Below are 16,524 nucleotides of genomic sequence, written 5' to 3'. Positions count from 1 at the left end.
AGAGAAGAGAGAGAAAACTAAGATGGACAGTGTGGGATGGAAACTTAAAGAGAACCTATTATGCTTTTGTGCTTTTTCCCTTTCCTTTAGTGTGTTATATTGTTTTTTGTGCATGTAAAAGGTCTGCAAAGTTACAAAGCCCAAAGTCCACGCCAAAGGGAGTTATTCTCCCCCACAGAAACACTTCTCCTGAACTGCCTGGAATACCTCGCTTGAAGTCGCGCAGTTTCTTCCGTAACGTGGTGATGTCACCAAGTAACACATTTGCATAACAGCCCGGACACACCAGGAACGTCGGGAGTATGTGGCGGATGTGTTACCTGTTGTTTTTTATTTCGGCGTCCGTGTTAACAGGTTTAGAGCAGCCACGCTGTCCGCCTGAGATTCTCTTCTAGAGAATAGAGGTCTCGCCTATTTTTGAAGCGTGCCGAGCGGTTCACAGCAGCAACAGACAGTGAAGGTGATCTATTGACTGTATATTAACATCATATCAGCCACATTACTACAGTTTACATGTCTAGACATCTGTAGAATATGTTACAGTCAGTGAAGGTGATCTATTGACTGTATATTGACATCATACCCACTACATTGCTACAGTTTTGATGTCTATCTGTAGAATATGTTACGGAGATGAAAAAAAATCATAGACTTATTTTTAAATCAACACCTCCGGCTTTCATTTAAATTTAAAGGCCCTCAAGCATTTTTTCGGTGAACAGAATTCCTTCATAGTGACTTGGAGAGCTCCATGAATTGAGAAAGTATGGGGTTTAAATCAACACTTCCTGCCTTCATTTCAAAATAAAAGCCCTCAAGCGTTTTTTCTGTGGACAGAATTCCTTCATTTGTTAACACGAGGCTTTTATTCTGAAATGTGTGCCAACAGTGTTGTAGAACATGCAGTGATTTGAAGAGCTTCATGAATGAATATAGTACGGAGTTTTAATTGTGGATTATTACTATTTTTTACAGATTACCACACGTTTCTTTACCTTTCTCTGTCTAAAATAAATATAAAGGATATCTATAATGAAATTAAATGGCCATTAAAAGGCAAACTCTATGTAGAAAGAAAGGGCTGACAGCAGCAGCTGCAGCAGCAGACACGCAGCTGACACACAGCTGAAATGCAGCTTGTGTGAACACCCAACGCGTGAATCACGCAGCCGCCACGCCACGCCACGCCACGCAGCCACCACGCCACGCAGCCACCACGCCACGCAGCCACCATGCCACGCAGTCACCACGCCACGCAGCCGCCACGCGCTTCTGATGTTCTTGGTGTGTCTCAGGCTTAATACCTGCCTATATACCTCCCATAATACTGAAAAAGATCATGTTTATCATCTTTAACTATAACTAGTTATTTTCAAAAACCTCTATTTCTGACCACTGACTATTTGTGTAAACATTTAGCCACAAATTCACATACTGACCATATACGGTCCAGACAGATACTGGGTTTTGACTGAGTCTTGTTAAAAATGAAAGTGAGTATTTCTGACCGTTTTTTAAAGCCTCTTAATGGGAATGAATGGGCAGGTGGCTGAGCGCTACACACAGGGAAGAGTATCAAAAGGGCTATAACTCATCGTTGGGTATCATAACCCCCATCCTTTATTTTTAAATCTCTCTATTCGCAAATGATGTCTTCATCCAAGCCTTTTGAGGCTTTCTGGAACATCTTCAATCATCAAGCAAACCTTCCGATGTTGTTATTTCCACATTTGCGTCACCGCTGCTAAAGGTTTGAAACCACTGACCTCAACAAACCGCCGCTCTCCAGAGCTTCCTCTCCCATTTTAGCTCGCTCTGCTGTTTAAATGAGCTCGACCTGACTCAACCTGCTGCGCCCCACTGAGGTGGCCACTCATGAATATTTTAGCAGAAGTTTGCTCATTGCACAATGAACTGTTTTCCCCCCGTTGCTCGAAGCCACATACATGCAGCATCTCATGCGTGAAGTCGAGTATACACACACACACACACACACGAACATGTATATTTCTTCTTACTACACTACAACTGCCACTGTAAGTACAGGTACACACACACAGTCATCACCACACTCTTGCTTATACACACATCCACCACACACACACGCACACACCGTGATTTGATGACTTTTGATGCTAATGAGCTGTTGTGGTGTTTACCCGACACGCATGGTGGGTGTCGCACGGGGGCAGCCGCCGCCTGCTTTTAATGATGTTTATTTGGCACACGTCTGAGGAGTGAACGGGGAATGGTGTGTGTGTGTGTGTGTGTGTGTGTGTGTGTGTGTGCGTGTGTGTGTGTGTGTGTGTGTGAGTGACTGGCAGATGTTTAAGATGAGGGAGGGAACACATCAAGCAGATAACTCCCGCAGATATCTGAAAAGTGTCACGACCCCGGCGTACGAAAGAACACGGCCGTCGCCTTGTATCTCCGCTGTTTGAGTTTTTAAATGGCATGTTCTAATTGTTATTCTCTTGTCTTACTGACTGTTGAAGCATGTTTGCCTCTTTTGAACAGAGACAGATTTGTTAGGCCATCAAAGGGCGGGCTTCAACTCGCATTAATGTTTCGCTGAGCTGAGCGCTGAAAAGAAAAAGCAACCCTGAAGATAATTAGAAGCCTGGATTCTTTTTTTTTTTTTTCATACATGAATAAATGTGCTCGATGAATAAGAAAGGAGTTGTTTGAATAGAAGAGGTTGGCAGGTTGTTTGGAGAATGGACTGTCCTGATGGCTAATAACCAGTCAGTGTGTCCTTGGCAAAGAGCATTTTATTTAGAAAAGGTTCCTCCGATTCATTTTGAGAAGATTTCCCAGCTGATGTCAACACCTTAAATATCTGCCAATAAACAGCGAATGTTTGTCTTTGATTGATAATATGACAAAGTGCTCCATTAACCACCATATTGGCTTGTATATTGTTAATGAGCATACCAGGCTTTCTATCTATGTGATTAATAATCTGATAACTTCACAGTCCAATTTGTTTGCTTTCATAGTTTTAGTCTCTCTAAAGGAACTGCGAATGCTTTAGAGAGAACAGTGTGTGTCTGCATAGGAGGATATGTGTGGGTGTGTGTCTGTGACATGCTATGGCCTGAGTCGACACGTGTCACTCTACTGGATTTTCTTTTCCTCGATGCAACATAAACGATGATAATGATGATGAAGAAACAGCAGGCTGTTCTCAAACACCGTTCGTAGCTACACCTACGACAATGAATGCACGGCTGGCCCTCTGCAGTCCAGACAAAAAAGGCTCAGTAGTTTTCTAAAATGACATCATCAACATCATCATCAGAGGTAGTGTTGTGTTACAGGCACCTGACAAGTAGGCCTATACATATCCACCTACATTATGTACATTATATTAAATCATTCAATATTTAATCCATCATATTTGCACTCAAACTCCTGGTTTGTGTAGCCTCATAGCCGGCCAATAAAACCGATACTGATCCAGCAAGACAAACATTAACAGCATCTCAAAGCCTGGCAGGGCGGCCATATTCACACTCACACACACACACACACACACACACACACACACACACACACACACACACACACAGCTGAGAGACACAACAGCATCATTATTCAAGTGTACGGATAGAGGTACACAGGCACCAACATGCTTAGTAACGTTCAAAATGACACTTAGACACAACATAGCCTATATGGAACGGCAGCCACATGTTCTCACACATACACAGCTGACAGACGCAGCAACGTCAGCATAAAATCTTTTTTTCTCGTTAAGTTATGACTTTATTCTCCTAATATTACAACTTTTTTTCTTGAAATAGTATGACTTTATTCTCGACATCTCCGATTTCCCCCCCCCCTCAATATGGCCCTAATACTATTTAATACTAGTTTAACTACTAATTAAACTTTTCATTTGTAAGAGGAAAACTGTTAAAGCTTAAGTAGGCAGTATATTTTTGGCATCATTGGGCAAAAATTCCATAATAACCTTTCAGCATATTGTAATTCAAGTGTTCTGAGAGAAAACTAGACTTCTGCTCCTCCTCATGGCTCTGTTTTCAGGCTTTAGAACATCTAACCTGAGATGAGAGACTTTGACCAATCACAGGTCATTCAGAGAGAGAGCGTTCCTATTGGCTGTGCTCCGGTCATGTGACCGGAACTTGGCGTTCCTTCACCAGATTTCACAATGGCGGCGGCGTCACAAACTTTCTCATTTTACAGCTAAACCGTGCACTACAAGATGATTCTGAGAACGTGAGGAGAGAAATAGACCTTAACGTAACAGAATATTGATTCATATTTGATCAGCGCTGCCTAGTTTGACCGTTTGATCGGAGTTCAGAGTGATTGACAGCCGGCTCTAATAGACTGGCTGGACAGCAGACCTCAGATCAGCTCTTACTGCTTGTTTTCCTCCAGTCTGTGAAATCTTGCAGATGCCGTTTGGAGCACCGGAGGACACAGAGGCACATGATTGTTTTTAAGTTACCTGTTTCATGTACTACTGTCACAATATAGCGACCGTTTTATAAAAATAACTTTTTTGAATCATATTTTCTCCAATCTCGCCTACTTCAGCTTTAAATCACATTCAATGAATGAACAATAAAATGTAGCCAGGTCAAGTAAGGCAAATCTTCAAATATGCAATAATAATGTGGCTGAAGGCCAATACTGAGATACAAATAGAAACATCCAACACATAAAAAAATAGATAAATGTAGTATAGTTACATAATGTGTGAGGATAGCGCAGCCTGATGCGTGTGGAACAACAGTTCAACAGAACAGCCGAGAAAAACAACCAAAAAGTGGCTCATTAAAGCGTCGCAGCAAGAACTCAAAAGTGCAAACAAACCATTGCATAACTTTTTCAAATATTAGGGGTTGATTGTGTGAGACATCAGCATGAGCTGGACTTATATTTGATGCATATAAAATGCATTTTGTAGCACAGTTGTACCGCTATTAGATCAAATACTTGGAGCTACATAGGGCTCCAGGTAGCAGCGCAGCACACAGACTTTTCCCTTCTCCACTTTCACAGTCTTCATTATACAGCAAACAGCTGGAGGCCTCGGGGAAGGTCGTGAGTGTTTATGTGCGAGTGTGTGTGTGTGGGTGTGTGTGTGAGTCCTGAGGGAAGGTTTTGGACCTAATTGGCACCGGCATGTCAAATGTTTCCGTGAACCAAGCTGGCACCCCGGTACGTCAAAACTCCCCGATCCCAACAAACGGAGCAGCGCATGAATGCGAATAAGTCTGCCGACCCCTGAGTGACTTTTAGCATCCCGGTGCTGCAGGCGATGAGGACGGAGGGAGGAATGCTGGAGGGATCGGAAAAATCACTTTATTAAAATGGACATACAAAAAAAATACCGCGGCTCATAACCTAAAATGACTGCCAGGAGGTCGCAAACATCTAAATCCCAATAAAGTGATGATTTTGTGGTGAAGGTGAAGCAACATTTATCTCTCTCATTGTAACATACAGTATATCATGAGCTGCTTCTTCATGATGCGTCTATGTTTATACAAACTCTACCGGAACAATGTTATAAAGCATCATCCCTTCACTACGTGCTCCACAGAGTCCATGATCTGATTCGACTTTGAAAGTGCCTAGTATTGCAGGATTAGGATTTCTGTCCATTTGTGATGTCACAAATATACAATATTTAGACCATTACGCAGTTTTAAATGTAAACATTCTAAATGTGTCCCAGTTTATTTCCTGTTACAGATGTATGTAAATAACATCAGCTGACAGGAAATAAATATGGACCCAAGTATTAGCCTAGCAACACAATTCTGTTAAAACGGAGTGTTTCAGACAGAGGGTAAATACAGGTATATTCAGGCAGGCAGTACGAGGATTTTTTTATAAAAATGTATTTATTATTTATTTTTATAAAACAGTCACTATATCCTGACAGTAGTGACTGAGACAGGTAATCTGAAAACAATCATGTGCCTCTGTTTCCCCCGATGCTCCTAATGGCATCTGCAAGATTTCACAGACCGGAGGAAAACAACCAATCAGAGCCGAGTTGGAGCCTTGCCGTCTCTGAGCAGCTGTCAATCACTCAAGAACTCCGATAAAACGGTCAAACTAGGCAGCGCTGATCAAATATGAATCAATATTCTGTTCTAAAACCTGAAAACAGAGCCATGAGGAGGAGCAGAAGTCTAGTTTTCTCTCAGAACTCTTGAATTACAATATGCTGAAAGGTTATTATGGGATTTTTGCCCAATGATGCCAAAAATATACTGCCTGCTGAAGCAGAGCTACCATTAATACCGGCCATTATGTAGAGAAGAGTATGCTGACATCAAATTATTTGCTAATGAATGCGAATTATCTTAATTAATGACCTCATTAACATAACTACTTATGTGCAATATATCACAGAGATATGGTTTATGGACATTAAGCAGCTCAAGTGCCTCTCATTTATTATGGTTCGTCCTAATTTATATTGCATATTTTAATATCTTATGACATGTTCTACTGTCACATATTCACATTTTTAGGATGTTTTATATCATACATATTCTGGTTAATCTTCACAGACTAATGTTAGTGTTTCTATTATTAGAGAGGGGTCAGTATTACAGCAGGGGAGAGTCTTTTCATTTCTTTTCTCACCCTAGACTTATACTTTATTTAAATTCCTCCCCGCAGATTAATTAATTCTTTATGCTTTGCCTCTTTTAGTTATTAATGGTGAATCACTGGGGGGAGGGTGTTGCAGCGTTTTCAGTTTGTTTCAAGGGGAAGGTACAAATAAATGATCTTGATTTTTGTGTGTTTTTCTTAATCACCTCACCAAAAACAAAAAAAAACAGAAAGGCAAAAGTGTAAAGAATGGATTAAACTGTGTTTATGTGCGCTAACGTAACAAATGTTAGCATGCCAGGCTAACTAGCTCACTACCTACAGTAGCCTTGTAACCTAGCGGTAGGCAAAGGGCATGACATTAGCTAATTAGAATATTTTGTGGCGTTACTGGTTACTGGTTACGTTGCTTAGCTTAGTTTTCAACAAAATCACGTTTTAGCTTTAGCATGAACTTACGCAAGCTAGCTACAGCTGATAAAATCCATGGTTGTCTGCATAGATAGACAGTATATATAACGGTGCCTTCAAATGAAACTTGTGAGCTCGTGTTTACAACATGGGAAGTTGTGTACACGGTATGCGTGCAGTTCAAGTGGTTAAGTCGTGAGAACACCGCCGCTAAGTAACGCAATATTAACGTTACTGTCGGCGTCTAGAAGCCACAGAGGCTAACAAGTTAGCAAGCTAGCAAGGAGGTAACATAATGCAGGAAATGCGAAGGCATAATGACAGAGGAGAAAGATGAGGCCGTTGGAAATATCAACAGACATTTTCCCCAGACATATTATAAAATTACGAAGAAAAACAATATACGACTAAAATTACAATATATTAACTTATTATGCCTCAAGAAATGAACTTCCATGGCCACCGCCATTTCTCACAATGTCAACAAACACGTCACAAGTGGTGAACTCGGAGCTTTCAGAAACTTACGAGGTCGTGAAATACCACAAGATGGGGGCGTTCATATGGACTCTTCTGGTGAACACTGTAAACACGACCCAATTTGAAGGCACCATAAGAAGTGGACGTAGCCACCGTGACGTCACCCATTGGTTTGTGGACTGTCGTTTTGAAGCCTCAATTTCGGCATTTAGGCCTTCGCCATCTTGGTTTTTGGCCGTAGCCATTTTGGTCTTTTGCAACCACAACGAGGCCTATTGAAAGAGGCTGGGACACGGGTTCGAGCGTTGCGATTGGCTCAATTTCCGCGAGTGCAGACCAGATTTTACTGCACGTGTTGTACCACAAAGACATGACGTATTGATGACGCGTGACATCTCCTCTTTCCACCCTCCTTGAACCAAGTAGCCTACAGCTGAACGCTGAACAAGACGTGTGTCGCCTCACTGTTTTGAGCGATGCTCGTTCATGTCTATGTAGAGCGAGCACAAGCGTGAGTGCAATCAACAGGATGCTGACTTTTGTTGACTTAACGGCCACAAGTGTCGCTGATAACGAACAATTTCTGATTCTTACATAGAGTCCCTTTAACTTTCATGAACTGAAAACACACCATGAAAGGGTTAAAAACACGGACAACTCCCAGACCGGAGAACACCGTGGTAGCGACCTGTCAATCACAAGGTAGCCCCGCCCTAAAGCATCCCCTGCTTTATGGTCTATCTGACTCTAAATGGGACCATCATTTACTAAATGAACATCATGCTGTGTTGAAGAAGACTTGAAACTAGAGATTGAGACCATAAACTCATGTTTACAATGTTTACTGAGGTAATAAATCAAGAGAGAAGTAGGCTCATTTTCTCAGAGACTTCTATACAACCAGAGGAGTCGCCCCCTGCTGGCTGTTAGAAAGAATACAAGTTTAAGGCATTTCAGCATTGGAAACACTTCCCAGACTCTGGAGGTTTGCTGCCTGGTTGTCGGCTAGAAATGAGAAACCTGCGTTTATTTACTTAAAATTACTACGAATTTCACTTCACAGGCGTAGCAACAGAAACTTAGGGGGATAGCGGGTAACTCAGTGTTTCTAAATGTGTGGCTCTCCTGTGCCGGAGAGAAAGAGGCTGACTAACTTCTAATTACCTCTAGTTATGGGCAATGCTTCCATCAGCCGTTATCACCAGCCAGAGGCTTTTATAGTTTTTCTATGGCGGGTGTGTTTGTCTCTCGTGCTCCCCTGAAGGCCCCCCCCCCCCAGCTCGAAAAGCCTCATTTGGTTGCAGTAAAACCAGCGTGCAGTGTGTTTTGTGAATTAGCAGACAATGTGGCCCTGCAGACAGAAATAGCTGCTTCCCGTCAGCGTGGGCGTACCTCTCGACGCAGCTTTGTAGTCTTCATCGTGGAACAAGCAAAAGGTTCACTGGGAGGGTAAAGCTGACGCCGGATCTGCATAAAAGACACATCATCCGTGAAGACAAAGGGGCTGTTGCTGCCGCTCCTCGGAGCTGTTTTGGGGTGAGAATGCAATTAAGTGAGCGTTATTGAAGTGTGTGCTCACTAAACGTAGATCAGTGTTCTGATCCATATCAAATCTAACAGCCGATATGTGGCGTGTGTGTGAAAGGGAATATTAAATTAGGAAGAGAAGGCCAGGCAGCTGATATTGCTGCATATTTATGCTGTTGTTGACCAAAAGAAATTATATTATAGTTTTATCGTTGCTCTGGAATAATCTTTATTACACACATGCACTATATGAACTCGGTTTTATTTGTGTACACATTATTATAATTGTCATTAACATCCATGATGAGTGCTTTGGTTAGACAAGCAGATGTATCATGTTTAAGAGAGAGACTGTGCACGAGTGTGTGTGCGTGTGTGTGTGTGTGTGTGTGTAAGTCACCATGCTGGGCGCTGACAGCTGCTAGAGGGGAGAGCTATGGCCAGAATGGCCTGCTATCCTTTAGGGGGGGAAGCATCATTTCAATATTTAACTAATGACTGATTGCCGGGCGGCCAAATGCCTGTCCTACATACACACACACACACACAATACCACACACACAATACCACACACAGAGACAGAGAGGTCACCTCAACCCACCACAGCTAGAAACTGGAGCTTCACACACACACACACACACACACACACACACACACAGCCCTAGTGTTTCTCCTGTTGTATGTGCTATCAGAAATATTAAAAACATAAGATGCTGACTTAAAGGTCCCATATTGTGCTCATTTTCAGGATCATACTTGTAATTTGTGTTTCTACTAGAACATGTTTACATGCTAATGTTAAAAAAAACTTTATTTTCCTCGTACTGTCGGCCTGAATATACCTGTATCCGTTTTAGCACATTTCGACAGAATTGCGACGGAATTGCAACAGAATTGCGTTGCTAGGCAACAGCTTTGGTCCATGTGTACTTCCTGTCAGCTGATGACATTCACATACACTGCAACCAGGAATAAACTGGGGCACATTTAGAATGTTAACGTTTAAATCTGTGTAAAGGGTCTAAATATTGTATATTTGTGACATCACAAATGGACAGAAATCCTGACAGCTTGTTTCAAATGCAGAGTTTCTGCTGTGTATATTTCCCTGTGGATTGAGTGTTTCGATACTTTCACAGTATTTATATAGAACTTAAGCCTGCTTTATAATAAAAAAACATGAAAATCTCACTTTTTTATAATATGGGACCTCTAAAGGTGCGATTGATAACATTGATAACATTCAGCCACTAGATGTCACATTCTCCCTCCCCCCGTTCTATTGCATTTACTTCACAACAAGTCGTTGCCAGCACTTACTGTCAATCTCAGCAATTTATCTGTTTTTTTTCCACACTAACTGATGACACTGAGATACCACATGATACCGACGTTGTTTCACTATCGGCTCACAAGCCTTGTTAGAAGTGGGAACCAAACGTCTGATATCTTCCACCGAAATAAACAAACCATTCATTTTGGACTGCTAACATTTTTTTAATTATTAATTCACAGTTATAATATTTTTTGGAGGAAAAGCCATACTTTTATTCGGCATCTTCCTAAAAGCTCTGTGGATGTTTTTTTTTGTTTTTGTTTTTTTAAATATTTGTCAACATAAAAATGTTATTAATAAGACCTTTAAAATGTGCACTTTAATTCTTGTGACTATATCACTATATTGTGACAGTAGTACATGAAACAGGTAACCTGAAAAAAATCATGTTCCTCTCTGTCCTCCGGTGTCCTCCAGTGCTCCTAACGGCATCTGCAAGATTTCACAGAGAGGAGGAAAACAAGCAGTCAGAGCTGATCTGAGGTCCGCTGTCCAGCTGCCGTCTATGTAAGCCGGCTGTCAATCACTCGTGAACTCCGACCAAACGGTCAAACTAGGCAGCGCTGATCAAATATGAATCAATATTCTGTTACGTTAATGTCTATTTCTCTCCTCACATGTTCTCAGAATCATCTTGTAGTGTACGGTTTAACTGTAAAATGAGAAAGTTTGTGATGCCACCGCCATTGTGAAATCTGGTGAAGGAACGCCAAGTTCTGGTCACATGACCGGAGCACAGCCAATAGGAACGCTCTCTCAATGAAATGACCTGTGATTGATCAACGTCTCCTGTCAAGGGCTAGATGTTCTAAAGCCTGAAAACAGAGCCATGAGGAGGCGCAGAAGTCTAGTTATCTCTCAGAACATTTCAATATGCTGAAAGGTTATTATGGGATTTTTGCCCAATGATGCCAAAAACATTGTAAACAGGTGTTTTCAGTGAGGTTGAGGCTCAGGTTGAGGCTGGGTACAGCTAAGTCGGAAACTAAGGGAAGTCACTTAACTCCACATACTTGTACAACTCTTCTATGAGAAATATACAGTAAAACTTTTTATAATAGAAAGACAAAGCTTTAAGGTTGTCCTGCCCTAAAAAGATCAAGTCCAGATCTAACAGGCGAGAACAGTCCGTATGCTCCCTCACTATCTCGAGAAGAGGTCTAATTAGGCCAGATGAGTGGAAACACCTGTGCAGGTGGACCATGGGTGAATAATGTCCTGGCAGGTGGGAAATATGAGCTTGGGATGTAGGGTTAAGAAGTAATGGCTTTTTCAAGTACTGACTATCTTGTTCGTGGATGTCTACTTTATGACAACGTATTCGGGCCATTGTAGATAAAAAATAATAATAAAACTCAGATTTTACTAGATTAAACTCATAAATATACAAGAAAAAAACTGGCAAAAGTGGCAAATTTACAAGAGAAAAAAACTCACAAATTTGCAAGATTGCGACGACGGCGTTATCCGCTGTATGAGAGCCGTATGAGAGCAGAGCAGAGCAGCGAATTGATTATGTGGTTTATACGAATTATAATGCATTACTTTTTGTGTAGCTACAAACATTGTATGAGAACAGCCTGCTCACTTTGCACTCCGGAGTAGGGTTACATATACAGGTTTTGGATGGTTTGTCACAGCTAATATGATAGCTTCCTCCATTTTGGACTCCCCGTTTCTAACCATTCTTCTCTTTAAGGTCAGAGCTGTCAAGACAGTTTGCAATTGTCAAATTGAACATGTCAACATTCACCAAAATTGAACACTTCACATTATCAAATTTATTTTGCTTTTGCAAGCGAATGGCAATTTACCGTACATTAAAGATCCAATATTCCCCGTATTTTGTGTTTCTACTAGAACATGTTTACATGCTATAATGTTAAAAAAACAACTTTATTTTCCTCGTACTGTCTGCCTGAATATACCTGTATTTACCCTCTGTCTGAAACGCTCCGTTTTAGTGCATTTCAACGGAATTGCATTGCTAGGCAACAATTTGGGTCCATGTGTACTTCCTGTCAGCTGATGTTATTCACATACACTGAAACAGGAAATAAACTGGGACATACATAGAATGTTTATGTTTAAAACCATGTGACGATCTATAAATATTGTATATTTATGACATCACAAATGGACAGAAATGTTGACGGCTTGTTTCAAACGCACAGTTTCTAAATACGGGCTGTGTGTATTTCTCCGTATATTGAGCGTTTCGATAGTTGAACAGTTTTTATATAGCACTTAAACCTGCTTTATAATATAAAAGACATGAAAATCTCACTTTTTACAATATGGGACCTTTAAAATGAATAGATTTTAGTTGGATATTTAGCTGTTATACAGGTATATGCTTCAATGACCAAGTCCTAAGTCAAGTTAAGCAGTTTAATCACTTATTTAACACTGTGCTGCTTCATGCTACAGCCAGAGTGTGCAGATACAATGCCAATAGGAAAAGGACTTAAAGGATACGGTAAGTTGCTCAACCAAAGTTTTGATGGTGACCCCGACATGGACAAGGAGACAGAGCTGTCAAACCGCGTCACCATTTAGCAACGTCATACAAATGGTAAATGGTGCCATGTGTGGTGGCGATGTCTCCTTTGGGTTGACTAAAAATACACCGAATCCATCAAGCAGAGCGGCGGGCTCGACAGAAGCCTCCGAATGACTCTGCGGTGTCTCGTCAAAACTGCCTTTAACGGAGTGAAAGTTTGTGACACTCCTCCTCTCGCTCCGTCTTGAAATAGAGCGTTTATGAACAAAGAGAAGGAGTCAGAGCTGCTTGTGTGTTACAGAGGGAATAGATTCACATTCAACAGTCAACACAGATCAGTGAAGGGGGTGTCAATGGAAGAAAAAAAATCACTTTGGGTTCAGTATGCGTTTAAGCTTTGACAGGTCCTCAGCAGGAAATGTGTTCAGGATGAAATGTTGCCTTTCTTCTATATGAGCCACGATTGATTTTTGTTCTTTTGAAGCTAAACCATATTGTCTTGATTTATGTTGTTGATCTCCAACTGAGCTCTCAGGTTTAGAATGAAACCTCTGTGCAAAGGAGGAGACTTATGATGCCCGCCGTGACAACGTAACATGAATGGCCCTATATCTAGAGCCAGTGTTTGGTTTGTCCATTCTGGGCTACTGTAGAAACATGGTGGCCGATTCTGTGAAGAGGACCTGCTCCCTATGGAGATATAAAGGGCTCATTCTAAGCTAACGGAAACACAATTCTTATTTTCAGGCGATTACACACTAAAGAAAACATACTAATTAATATTATATTACATTTCTGCCAATAGATCCCCTAAATGCTACACAGCTCCTTTCATTAGCTTAGCTAAGAAGTGAACAAACTACAGATTGACTACAAATCTTATGAACTGAACTACAAACGAAGACTCGAATCGGCAAAAGAATCATAATTTCTACCTCTACAGTGGATATCTAGCTACAGCCGGCAGCGTAAAGACTGGAAACAGCTAGCTTGGCTCTGTCCAATGGTTAGCTAAGCTAAGCTAATGGGCTGCTGGCATTAGCTTCATATTTAGCATACAGATAGTTTGATATAAATTACACATTTAAGCCTTTAGTATACTTTCATATGGACATGGATGCAATAGTTTAACACTTTAGCATCTGCAAGTGTAGTTGGAATAATCACAACTTAAAGCTGCAGTAGTCAGTATAGTTTTGGCATCATTGGGCAAAAATTCCATAATAACCTTTCAGCATATTGTAATTCAAGTGTTCTGAGAGAAAACTAGACTTCTGCTCCTCCTCATGGCTCTGTTTTCAGGCTTTAGAACATCACGGGAGACTTTGATCAATCACAGGTCATTTCATTGAGAGAGCGTTCCTATTGGCTGTGCTCCGGTCATGTGACTGGAACTTCACCAGATTTTACAATGGCGGCGGCGTCACAAACTTTCTCATTTTACAGCTAAACCGTGCACTACAAGATGATTCTGAAAACATCTGAGGAGAGAAATAAACATCAACGTAACAGAACCATCACCTTAACGTGGTGGAGAGGTTTGTGTGTCCCTATGACCCTGAGGGCTGTGTTGTCTGGAGCCTCGTGCTCCTGGTAGGGTCTCCCATGGCAAATTGGTCTTAGGTGAGGGGCCGGACTAAGAATGGTTCACAAAAAACCCAATGACGACACGAGGCAGAGGAGGAGTTACCCGGCCCAGAGGAAGCCCGGGGCCCACGTCTGGAGCCAGGCCCAGACGGAGGGCCCGTCAACGAGCGTCTGGTGGCCGGGCTTGCCACGGAGCCCGGCCGGGGATACCCCGAAAAAGGAACGTGGCACCCCCCTCCTCTCCATCCTGTGGGCTCACCACCTGCGGGAAAAACCGCTTGGGTCGGGTGCGCTGCCACACGGGTGGCAGTGAAGGCCAGGGACCTCGACGGACCGGACCCGGGCGGCAGAGGCTGGCTCTGGGGACGTGGAACGTCACCTCTCTGTGGGGGAAGGAGCCGGAGCTTGTGCGGGAGGTGGAGCGCTATCAGTTGGATCTGGTAGGGCTTACCTCTACGCACAGCCTCGGTTCTGGAACCGTACTCTTGGATAGGGGTTGGACCCTATTCTTCTCTGGAGTTGCCCATGGTGTGAGGCGCCGGGCGGGTGTGGGGATACTCACAAATCCCCGGCTGAGTGCCGCTACGTTGGAGTTTACCCCGGTGGACGAGAGGGTCGCCTCCCTACGCCTTCGGGTTATGGGGGGGAAAACTCTGACTGTTGTTTGTGCGTATGCACCAAACAGCAGTTCGGAGTATTCGGCCTTCTTGGAGACCCTGAATGGAGTCCTGTATGGGGCTCCAGTAGGGGACTCCATAGTTCTCCTGGGAGACTTCAACGCGCACGTGGGCAACGATGGAGACACCTGGAGTGGCGTGATTGGGAGGAACGGCCTCCCTGATCTAAACCCGAGTGGTCGTTTGTTGTTGGACTTCTGTGCTAGTCATGGATTGTCCATAACGAACACCATGTTCGAACATAAGGATGCTCATAAGTGTACGTGGTACCAGAGCACCCTAGGCCGAAGGTCGATGATCGATTTTGTAATCGTATCATCTGATCTGAGGCCGCATGTTTTGGACACTCGGGTGAAGAGAGGGGCGGAGCTGTCAACTGATCACCATCTGGTGGTGAGTTGGGTCAGAGGGTGGGGGAAGACTCTGGACAGACCTGGTAAGCCCAAACGCGTAGTGAGGGTGAACTGGGAACGTCTGGAGGAGGCCCCTGTCCGAGAGATCTTCAACTCACACCTCCGGCGGAGCTTTTCTGGCATCCCTGTGGAGGTTGGGGGCATTGAACCCGAGTGGACGATGTTCAAAGCTTCCATTGCTGAAGCTGCGGCGGTGAGCTGTGGTTTTAAGGTCTTAGGTGCCTCAAGGGGCGGCAACCCTCGAACACCGTGGTGGACACCGGTGGTCAGGGAAGCCGTCCGACTGAAGAAGGAGGCCTTCCGGGATATGTTATCTCGGAGGTCTCCGGAGGCAGTTGCAGGGTACCGACGGGCCCGAAGAGCAGCAGCCACTGCCGTGACAGAGGCAAAGCAGCGGGTGTGGGAGGAGTTCGGAGCAGCCATGGAGAAGGACTTTCGGTCGGCACCAAAGTGCTTCTGGAAAACCATCCGGCACCTTAGGAGGGGGAAACGGGGAACCATCCAAGCTGTGTACAGTAAGGATGGGACACTGTTGACCTCAACTGAGGAGGTAATCGGGCGGTGGAAGGAGCACTTTGAGGAACTTCTGAATCCGACCAATACGCCCTCTATGGTAGAGGCAGAGCTGGAAGCTGATGGGGGACCATCATCAATTACCCTGGTGGAAGTCACTGAGGTAGTCAAACAACTCCACAGTGGCAAAGCCCCGGGGGTTGATGAGATCCGCCCTGAAATGCTGAAGGCTCTGGGTGGGGAGGGGCTGTCTTGGATGACACGTCTCTTCAACACCGCGTGGAAGTCGGTGACAGTGCCTAAGGAGTGGCAGACCGGGGTGGTGGTTCCCCTTTTCAAAAAGGGGGACCAGAGAGTGTGTGCCAATTACAGGGGTATCACACTGCTCAGCCTCCCTGGTAAAGTCTACTCCAAGGTGCTGGAAAGGAGGGTTCGGCCGATAGTCGAACCTCGGATCGAAGAGGAACA

Source organism: Sebastes fasciatus, chromosome 23, assembly GCF_043250625.1.
Source record: "Sebastes fasciatus isolate fSebFas1 chromosome 23, fSebFas1.pri, whole genome shotgun sequence".
NCBI lineage: Eukaryota > Metazoa > Chordata > Actinopteri > Perciformes > Sebastidae > Sebastes > Sebastes fasciatus.
The sequence above is the reverse complement of the archived record's forward strand: the minus strand, read 5'-3'. Positions refer to the sequence as shown.